The sequence below is a fragment of the Mastomys coucha genome, unplaced genomic scaffold (genome assembly GCF_008632895.1).
Source record: "Mastomys coucha isolate ucsf_1 unplaced genomic scaffold, UCSF_Mcou_1 pScaffold18, whole genome shotgun sequence".
Taxonomy (NCBI): domain Eukaryota; kingdom Metazoa; phylum Chordata; class Mammalia; order Rodentia; family Muridae; genus Mastomys; species Mastomys coucha.
The window spans coordinates 89,304,248-89,314,589 of record NW_022196900.1 but is presented as its reverse complement, the minus strand read 5'-3'; the positions used below and the strand labels follow the sequence as shown (position 1 = coordinate 89,314,589).

At 48.3% G+C, this 10,342-nt stretch overlaps 1 protein-coding gene across 2 annotated transcripts in view; it reads right to left on the bottom strand.

Annotated features, from left to right (window-relative positions):
* Positions 1-1,858, bottom strand: part of Fgr (FGR proto-oncogene, Src family tyrosine kinase) — a 29,086-nt gene extending 27,228 nt beyond the window's left edge. Inside the window, exon 1 of one of the 2 annotated variants that reach the window (XM_031378948.1) lies at positions 1,710-1,858. The gene's annotated coding sequence lies outside the window, so the exon portion shown is untranslated. Of the gene's footprint in view, positions 1-1,626 lie in introns of both variants that reach the window. The other variant, XM_031378949.1, reaches the window with a different exon arrangement.
* Between the last annotated feature and the right edge of the window lie 8,484 nt (positions 1,859-10,342).

Below are 10,342 nucleotides of genomic sequence, written 5' to 3'. Positions count from 1 at the left end.
TCTCTCTCTCTCTCTCTCTCCCCACCCCCTGGGTCCACACAGCTTGGCTACCTCCTTTGATGCATCTACATGCTCTGAACTTCTGCCTCTCCTGTTCACCTAACCCCTCCATCTTCCCACCACAAATGGAAGGATGCTCACAGCATCTAGGACAAGCTTGCATGTAGGGTAGCCACCTGGTGTGGAGAGTGGGGCCCAGACCTGAGCCCTGCTAACCTCCTCAGAATAGGCCCTACTAAAGGAGACATTTAGTAGAGGCCAACTATGTGCTGGTTCTCAGAGGCCCTGTCGGTGAAGCTTTCTGGTCCTCCATATTTTGAGAAGGCAAAGAACTCACTATGTAGAGCAAAGCTGGCTTGGATCTGATAGAGATTCATCTATCTGCCTTTTCCTCCAGTCTCCTCTCTCCTCCCCTCCCCATTCTATTTCTGTTTCCCCCACCCCACCTGTCTTTCTGCTTATATAGCTCAAGGTGGTCTCGAACTCGTGACAATCTCCCTCCCTCCGTGTTTTCGGAGTGCAGGGTTTATTATAGGCACGTGCCACTAGGCACAGCTCAGGTATGGGGGAGGGCTAGTTTCTCCCCCAAAGTTCCAAAGGGGAAAGCAAAAATCCAGAGAATCCTAACTCTCTTTGAGGTCTGCAGAGCAATTAAAGGCCCGTTCTTGTGAAGAGAGCAGGACTCTGAGGGAGTGGCTCCCTAACATCGAACAGCACCCTCTCACAACCTCCGTTGTGCAACACACCCAGACCAAGGACCAAAAAATGGGGGACGAAGGCGGAGACCAATGGTGGCTGCCAGCCTTGAGCCCGCAGGGGCCCAGAGCCAACTGGCCTCAATGCCCTGTGTTGCCATGGAAACAGCCCCTGCGGACATTGGCGGTCAAAAGCAGGATTTCCATCGGGACTGCCAGCAGTTCCCGGATCCTGACCAGGACGCAGACCTTGACCGCCACCGCGGAGAGGGAAAGCCACCCAGGGAAGTCTGGTGCTCCAGGGTGAGGTCTTCCCCAGGAAACCCAGATCCAGCGCCTGGAAGGAATCCCCAGGGCGTCCGGAACCCGCTGCCCCAGTGATGCAGCAAGAGGACCTGGGGGTGGGGGACGGGGGACTGTAGACTCCCTGCTTCCCTCTGCGGAATCCAGACAGCAGGCCTCTGAGACCCCAGAACTGTACTCTGGACTCCAAGTTCTGCAGAAATCACTCTCCTTGACCCCTCGGGAGACTCGAACACCGATTTCCTCAGTATCCCCTCCCGACCCTTCCAGTTTCCCCACCTACCACTACCCTGTTCCCAGAGCCCTCAGCTTCTTCCCTTTTTCTCCTCCTGAAAGCCTCTCAGTGCTCCCCCTAGATGCTTTTGGCAGAGCCCACAGTGCCTTCCCGTACTTCCAGCCCTCTTCCCAAATTTTATCAAATTTACGACACAGGTTCCCTCCCTTTCCCCGTTTAAACTTTTAGGGGGAACTTTTCCTTTGCCTTCGCCGTGCTGCCTCGGCCTTCTCCTAGGTTTTTAGCAGTCTTTTCCAGCTTTCCTTAGTTTTCCTTCTTAATTCCTTTTCCTGGATGGGGTCCCTACCCTATCTCCCGCTCTCAACTTGCTCAGCCCTCAAAGTTCAGGTTTACCTCCAAATCTTCCCTCCAGGTGAGGACGGACGGGGGCGGGGCAACACCTGCCCTGCTAGCCCCCGCCTGGTTTGGCCGCCTACCTGGTCTCAGGGGAGCCAGCTGCGGGTGACTCGATCTGGGGCGAGCCAACCCTAGCTTCCAGCAATCAGGAGTGGCGATACGTGTGTGTGTGGTGGTGGGGGAAGTGAGGTGCTACCCGCCCTGTCCCTACTCTGGGGAGAGAGGAGGAAGCCGCCTCGGACTTCTCTTATTTTGGCGGCTGCGGAGGAGGAGGCAGTCGGCGAAGTCGCAGTCACGCCTCAGCCCCCCAAGACAGCTGCCCAAAGCCGGGAGGGGCCCCCAGATCCAAAGTCCGCTGGTTCCCACTTCCCACCTTTCAAGGTTACTGTGGATGGGTTCTCCCAGCGCTGTCCCTGCACCCCAGTTCCTTCCCAAAGGTCCCTGCCGAAGGGACCTGTTCCTTTAATCGCTGGAGTGGGATACAGAGGGAGTTTGGCCATCCCAAAAGGCTCCCACTCTCCACTCATTTTCCAGGTAGGAAAACTCAGAGCCAGGTCAGGATAATTTGGCCCAAGTTCACACAGTCTGTAGCCTTTTCACTGTTGTGAAAAGATTTGCAGCAGATTTGCCAGGGATCTTTTTGCCTGTCACTTAGGCCCCACGCCTCATCCTTAGGAACTGGGCTGAGGAGATAAGGCCCTGCCTTGCCTCTGGGTAGCTAGCTGCCTCTGGGTAGCTAGCTGCCTTTCACAACCGTCAGCTCCCATCAGGCTACAGCCACACAGAGTGTTAGAGAAGCTGAGGAGAGTCCTTAATCACAGTGTCTCTTGGGGATCCCTCCCTCCCTAAACTCTCAACAACCTGATATCCCTCACACTCCCACCCCCATCCCCAGTATTACCTCTTTAAAACCAAGTGTCTCTGACCCAGATAATCCCCCCTGCATGGGGAGGGAGAGCTATGGTTGAATTGGAAATGCTTGTGGGAGGGTGAGGGCTTGAGGCATGGAAGTGGGTGTCCAGGCTATGCTGATGTTAGGCAAGGATATGGGACCCGATTTAGAATCAAAGCTCAGACACATTATGCAGTCAGGTGTGTTTTTATGTTCAGACAGGGGTGTAGGGGGCTGTGTGTGAGAGCACTAGAGTACAAGTTCAGGAGGTTCACGGTGTAACCCCTCCCATCCCCCCACCCCAGCGTCAGCAAGTGATGGATGCAGATAGGAATGTTTCTCTCAATGAGCCATGGCAAACACCTTTAACTCCAGCACTTGGGAGGCAAAGGCAAGCGGATCTCTGAGAGTTCGAGGACAGTCTGGTCAACAGAACAGGTTCCAGAACAGCTAAGCTACATAGAGAAACACTGTCTCCAAAAAAAAAAAAAAAAAAAAAAAGCTTTTCTCTTAGGAAAATATGATGTGGAGGTAGGAGGAAGAAAGGAAGTCTAGTGGAAATTCAGGATCTGTGGGAGGGTGGCTTCACTCTGCCTGGATAGAATGGCCATCTTTATAGAGCATTCTCTAAGTTGGCCTTGGCCATTGGGCCATGTGTTCAATTGACAAATAATTGTGTATCATGGCCAATGGGATCCCAGCCATAGGAAGCCCAGATACAAAAGGAACAGCCGGCACCAGCTGCACTCGCAGCTACTCAAGAGGATGCTTGAGCCCTATGGATTGGAGACCAGCCAAAGAAGAGCAGTGATTCTCTACCTCAGAGGAGGGAGAAAGGGAGGACGAAGAGGAGGAGGAGGAGGCAGAGGCTGGCAGGGAGATAGGACTGGAGAAGGCAGAGGTTAGGGGGGAAGGGAGGAGAAGACAGAAGAGGGGAGAGGCGGAGAAGAAGGAAGGAAAAAACAGGAGGGAAAAGAGAGAAGTGAGGGAGGGAGGGCAGGAATAAGGGAGAGAGAGACAGGAAGACACACTGATCTTGGAGGAATTGCTCTGTAATTCTTCTAACCCCAGCTCCTGGGTGGTTCCCTAGGGGCCTTCCCCAATGTTCACCCACTTCCCAGCAGAGCACTCACAACTCTTGCCTGGAGCACTCTTCTGGTCTGGAACTAGCTCCTTCCGGTTGGTTACTATGTGTGCTCCCTCCTCAGAGAGGCCTTCCTGACCAGACTTCCGCCCCATGCTACCTGGTAGCTGGGTCCCTTGGACAAGCTATGCTTGCTTTCTGCATCTCCGTTCTTCAGCAGTAAAGGCTGCACTTCACCAAAGCCTTGGAAGAAATCCTGTAGGTGTCCCAAGTGCCTGCCATGTGGTAAATGCTAGGTGTTTGTGGGCATCCATTCACTTCTTTCTTCCATCAAAATTCACGTTTTTGAGTCACTGTCAGCGCTGGGTAGGATGGATGCTAGGGCTGGTGGGGGAGAGGGGGGACGGGGCAGACTCTGGCATAGTCTCATGGCACAGAAGCGAAGCACAGGGCCAAGAAGCCACAGGATGACTCAGTTGAGACTGCTGCTTCTCTTGATGCCCTGTGTTCATGTTCCTTTAAGACAATTCCAGGGGTTGGTGAGAAGGCTCAATGGTTGAGAACACTGACTTCTCTTTCAGAGGTCATGAGTTCAGTTCCCGGGAACTACGTGGTGGCTCACAACCATCTGTAACGGGATCTGATGCCCACTTCTAGTGTGTCAGAAGACAGCGACAGTGTATACTCATATACATTAAATAAATAAATATTACAAAAAAAAATCTGAAAGGCTGACAGCAAAACCAAAATCAAAAGGCAGCCTGCCTGAGTCCTGTCGTGTCCTGCCTTTGCTTCTCTTTTCAGCCAGCTTGGCTTCTCCTGTCTTTGGTCAAGCCAGACCCATCGCTTGCCTAGAAGCCCAGCCTACAAGAATCCAAGTAGTCACTTTCCCCGAGGAGACTCCAAAGCCAGGGCCATGACTCTGTAACTTCAGGAGGAAGCTCCCGGGGCCTGGTCAGAAAGACACTGTAAAGATGAGTCTGCATCCCTCAGTCTTCCGGAGACTCACAGCTTCTGCCATCCTGCACCAACCAGTTCCCCTGGGACAGATTTACCCTCTCAGCCTAGAAACAGGTTGTAGTAGAATCTGCTTCAAAAGAGAAACCTAATCATACTGATTTTTTTTATTACATTACACACTATACACACACACACATTATGTATGTATATATGTGTGTATATATACACACACACACACACACATATATTTTTTTTTCCAGGAATGCACAAATGTGTATGTATATGTGTTGCAGTCAGAGGACACTTGAGACAGTCATCTCTCCCCTTCCACTCATAGAGTGCTATGAGTTCCACGGATTGGACTTAGGTTGATACCTTTGCCTACTGAGCCACCTCTTGGCCCCTACTTATTTACTTGTGGCAGAGGGAGATTGTGTGAGTGTCAAGATCAGTGGGCAACTCCCTCCACCCCCTGCAGACAGGGTTCCTCTGTAGCCCTGGCTGTCCTGGAACTCACTCTGTAACAGGCTGGCCTCGAACTCACAGAGATCCGCTGCCTCTGCCTCCAGTGTTCTTGGATTAAAGGCATATACTGCCACTGGGCAACTTTTTCTTTAAACTTTCTATTGATTCTTTGTGAATTTTGCATCATGCACCCCCTAACCCCACTCATCTTCTCATCCCTTCACCTCTTCCTCGTGTCTTTGCAACCTCCGCTCAAAAAAAAAGATTTAAAAAGGAATAAAAACAAACATCTTGTCATGGAAGCTGTAGTGTGTTAGTGTGTCCCACGGTCTACCCTTTTGTCCACACTTTTTTTTTTAAGATTTATTTATTTATTTAATGAATGTATGAGTGCCCTATCCGCATGTACACCTGCATGCCAGAAGAGAGGGCATCAGATCATGTTATAGATGGTTGTGAGTCACCATGTGGCTACTGGGAATTGAACTCAAGACCTCTGGAAGAAAATAGCCAGTGCTCTTAACCCCTGAGCCATCTCTCCAGCCCCTGGCCACACATCTTTACTTGTAAATGTTCTTTGCAAGGAGTTGTTGGTGGGGTTCAAGGCCTCTGGCTTCTGCTACCCTGTCAATACTGACTCTTCACCAGGATTCCTCTCTGAAACTCTGTTGTCGCCCTGTGTCCTGGAGATCCTGCTGCTCTGGTTCTGCAGGACCAGCAGAGGCAACTTTTCAGAGTTGGTTCTCTCCTCCCAGCTTGTGGGCCCCTAAGATTGGACTCAGATTGTCAAGCCTGGCAAATGCTATACCACAGAGTCATCTCATTGGCCCATACTCTGACATTTGATTTCTTATTTTATTGAGGAACCATACTCCACTTTTTATGGATGAGGAAAAGTTTTTTTTTTTTTTTTGGATTTTTCAAGACAGGGTTTCTCTGTATAGCTCTGGCTGTCCTGGAACTCACTCTGTAGACCAGGCTGGCCTCGAACTCAGAAATCCACCTGCTTCTGCCTCTGCCTCCCAAGTACTGGGATGAAAGGCGTGCGCCACCGAGGAAAAGTTCTTTAGAGAAGAATATTGCCCAGATGTGAGCGCATGACAGGACAGTGGCTGTCAATAGGTCAGGAGAAGAGGCTGTAACATGAACCATACCTGGAGACTGCATACCTGGGAACTGCTCAGTCTTCAGATAGCAAGGCAGGCTCTCGAGAACTGTGTACGCCCCATTTTGTAATCTCAGTTCCATTTCTGATTTAGGGATAGGATGTAGCTCAGCGGTAAAACATAACTGGATGAGGCACTGGGTTTGATTCTCAGCACTGAAAAAAGAAAAATAGCCATTGATTCAAAGAGCTATCCTCACACGAGGTGCTAGGTGCGGTGGCATAAGTCTGTAATCCCTGAAGGTGGGAAGATTGGGGATCAGAAATCAGGGATCAGGAGGTCAAGGGCAGCCTTGGCTACCTACCAAGTTAGAGGCTAGCCTACACAAGGCTCTCTCAAAGCAAACAAAAAAAGAACTGTTACCAGGCATATTGGTTCCTATTTGTGATTCTAGCATTTGGGAGGCTAAATTAAGATGACTGGTGAGCCTATGCCTAGTCCTACATCAAAAACTAACAACAACAACAAACAGGAAAACAAAACAAAACAAGCAAACAACAACAACAACAACAAAATCCACCAGGGCTGGTGAGATGGCTCAGTGAAAAAAAGGTGCTTGTCACCAAACTGATGACCTAAGTTTGATCCCAGAACCTACATATTAGGAGAAAATTGTCTCCTGCAGCTTCTCCACATACACACACACACACACACACACACACACACACACACACACACACACACAAACCACATCAAACTTAGCTGGGTAGTGGCACACTCCTTTAATCCCAGTACTTGGGAGGCTGAAGTAGGTGGATCTCTGTGAATCTGAGGCCAGCCTGGGCTACAGATCGAGTTCCAGGACAGCCAGGGCTACACAGAGAAACCCTGTCCTCAAACAAAACAGAAATGCAAAGAACAAATACATATATAAAAGAATCGCCAATGATTCTGTCTTAGTCGTTTTGGACTGTAACAACATCACAACATAAATGTGCCTTCTTACAGTTCTGGAGTCTCCAAGCTCCAGATCAAGACTCTGCGGGGATGATCTCTGGTGAGGGCCAGTTGCCTGGATTGCATATACCTGCCTTCTCTCTCCCTGACCTCATGTAGTCATAACAAGCCTTCTGTGGTCTCCACTGGCAAATGGCAAATCCTTAGTCCTTTAGGTTATGGCCCTACCCTGATGGCTCCATTTAAACATACATTGTTTCTGGGAAGGTCCTCTTCTGAAGCCTTAGCACATGGAGGAGAGAGGAAGGCCCATGAATGGGGGAAGGTGCTAAAACCACTGATGGGGGTGGGTGTAAAAGTTTAAAGAGCAGCCTGTTCACACGCTATGAGGGCACCAGCAGATGCCACGGTATCTGCTAAGGGTGAACCCTTCTTCCCTCTGTGGATCTGGCTGACCACAGTGCTGAACTGGTGGCCTGCATGCGCTCATGGGATCACTGTAAAAACACATCCCTGGGAGGCATTCGTTACCTCCACAGATGCTTGGCAAAAATCCAATCAAATGATCAAGCCAAATATGGCCGTCTGCCTGGTTCTGTGGAGCCAGTGAGCTAAGAAAAATAAGTTAAGAGACAGGTGATTGCTATGTTGCTCAGGCTGGCTTCAAATTCCTGGGCTCAAAAAATTCTCCTGTTTGCCGGGCAGTGGTGGCGCACGCCTTTAATCCCAGTACTTGGGAGACAGAGGCAGGCGGATTTCTGAGTTCGAAGCCAGCCTGGTCTACAGAGTGAGTTCCAGGACAGCCAGGGCTACACAGAGAAACCCTGTCTCGAAAAACCAAAAAAGAAAAAAAAGAAAAAGTCTCCCATTTTAGCTCCTTGGATGGAGTCTGTTTGATTGTCTGTCTGTCGTCTATCTATCTATCTATCTATCTATCTATCTATCTATCTATCTATCTATCTATCTATCTCTTGAGATAAGGTTTCTCTGTGTAACAGCCCTGGCTGTCCTGTAACCCGATCTATAGACCAGGCTGGCCTTGAACTCACAGAGATCTATCTGCCTGCCTCTGCATCCTAAGAGCTGGGGTTCAAGGCATGGGCCACTATGCCTGGCAACAATATGTCTTAAAATTTTCATTACATGAATTTATTTATTTGTTTGGATGTTGAAGACAGTTTGAAGGAGTTAGTTCTCTTCTTTTACTACATGGGTCCAAGGCATGGAATTGGGTTCTGAGGACTGATGGATGGCAAGCCCCTTTACCTGCTGAGCTATCTCAATGGCTTCTTGACAATGTTTTTTTTTACATTTTAAATGATTTCAAAATGACAAAAGAAGTAAGAATAATATTTCAGGGGATAAGAATATGAAGTCAAAACCAAATTGTAATGTGCATAAACAAAGTTGGGAACACAGCCAGGCTCCATTTATGTATTGAGCACAGCAACTTGCATGTTACCATGACAGAACTGAGTAGCTGCAACCAAGACCGGATGGCCAGCAAAATCAAAAATATTTATATTCTGATCCTTTACAGAGACAGTTTGCCACTCTCTGCTCCATATCAACTTCCAATTTCAAAAAAAGAACCCGGTAACCATCATTCTGTGAGAGCTTCCAGACCTGTCTGCAGTGTGGGGCCCCTGACCAGATCACTCTAAAAAATAGTCAATCTTTATCTACACAGTGAGTTTAATAAGGTCAGCCCGGGCTATATGAGATCTTATCTCAAAAACAAAACCCTGGTACCCTGGTAAAAGATTCAGTAGGTAAAATGCTTACCACACATACGTGAAGACCTGAATTCAAGTCCCCAGAATCCACATAAATCTGGGGGCAGAAGAGCTTGTCTGTAATCCCAGAATTCTTATGGTAAGATGGAGGATGGAGTTTGGAATCTGTGGAAACTTGAGAACCAGTCAGCCTCATGTACATGGCAAGGAACAGCGAAAGACTCTGTCCTAGCCAAGGTGGAAGGTGAGGCTGTCACCTGAGCTGACAATCCCAGGTTGTCCTAACCACTATATATGCAGTGTAGCCTGTATGCACCCATCGTCACACATGTGAAGGTGAACACACACACACACACACACACACACACAGATTTAAAAACAAAAGTAGGAAAAACTAGTTGTTAAAAAATGAAGCAGGCGTGGGGTGAGAGTTTTAAAGTATAAAACTTTACTTTTAAAGGGGTGGGTTGGAGAGATGGCTCAGAGGTTAAGAGCACTGGCTTCTCTTCCAGAGATCCTGAGTTCAATTCCCAGCAACCACATAGTGGCTCACAACCATCTGTAATGAGATCTGATGCCCTCTTCTGGAGTGTCTGAAGACAGCTACAGTGTACTTACATATAATAAATAAATGAATAATAATAATAAAAAAACCCTTGAATTGAGCTGGGCAGTGGTGGTGCATGCCTTTAATCCCAGCACTTGGGAGGCAGAGGCAGGCAGATTTCTGAGCTCAAGGCCAGCCTGGTCTACAGAGTAAGTTCCAGAACAGCTAGGAATATACAGAGAAACCCTGTCTCAAAAAAACAAAACAAAAAACAAAAAACAAAAAAACCCAAAAACCAGTGAATTGAGTTCTTTTGGAAGAAAGAACAGTAAGACCAGGTATGCTGGGGAAATGTGCATAATTCCGGCCAGTGGGAAACAGAGGAAGGAGGATCTCTGTGAGTTCAAAACCAGTCTGATTTACACAGTGCATTCCAGGTCAGCCATACCTGCTTATTGGGGGAAAAAACATGAAAAAACCAAGACAACAATACAACACAAACAAGCTAGCAAAAATTAGCACTGGCAGAGGTAGGCAGGGCTCTGAGGGCTTGAAGCAAGTTCTAGGCCAGCTACATAGTGAGACCCTGTCTCAAACCAAACCAAAGCTAACCAACACATACATACACACACAAACACGTGCACATACACACACACACAAACATATACACACATAAAATATACATACATATATGCAATACAGCACATGTTCACACATATGTCCACACAACGAATATACATACATACATATATATGCATTACAACATATGTACACACACACATTCTCCATCACTGAGCTGTGCCCTCAGCCATAAAACACATGTACACACATATGCACACACAACGAATATACATACATATGCACATATGAAATACAATGCATGTTCTCTCTCTCTCTCTCCCTCTCTCTCTCTTTCTCCCTCTCCCTCTCTCTCTCTCTCACTGAGCTATCTCTCTCTCTCTCCCT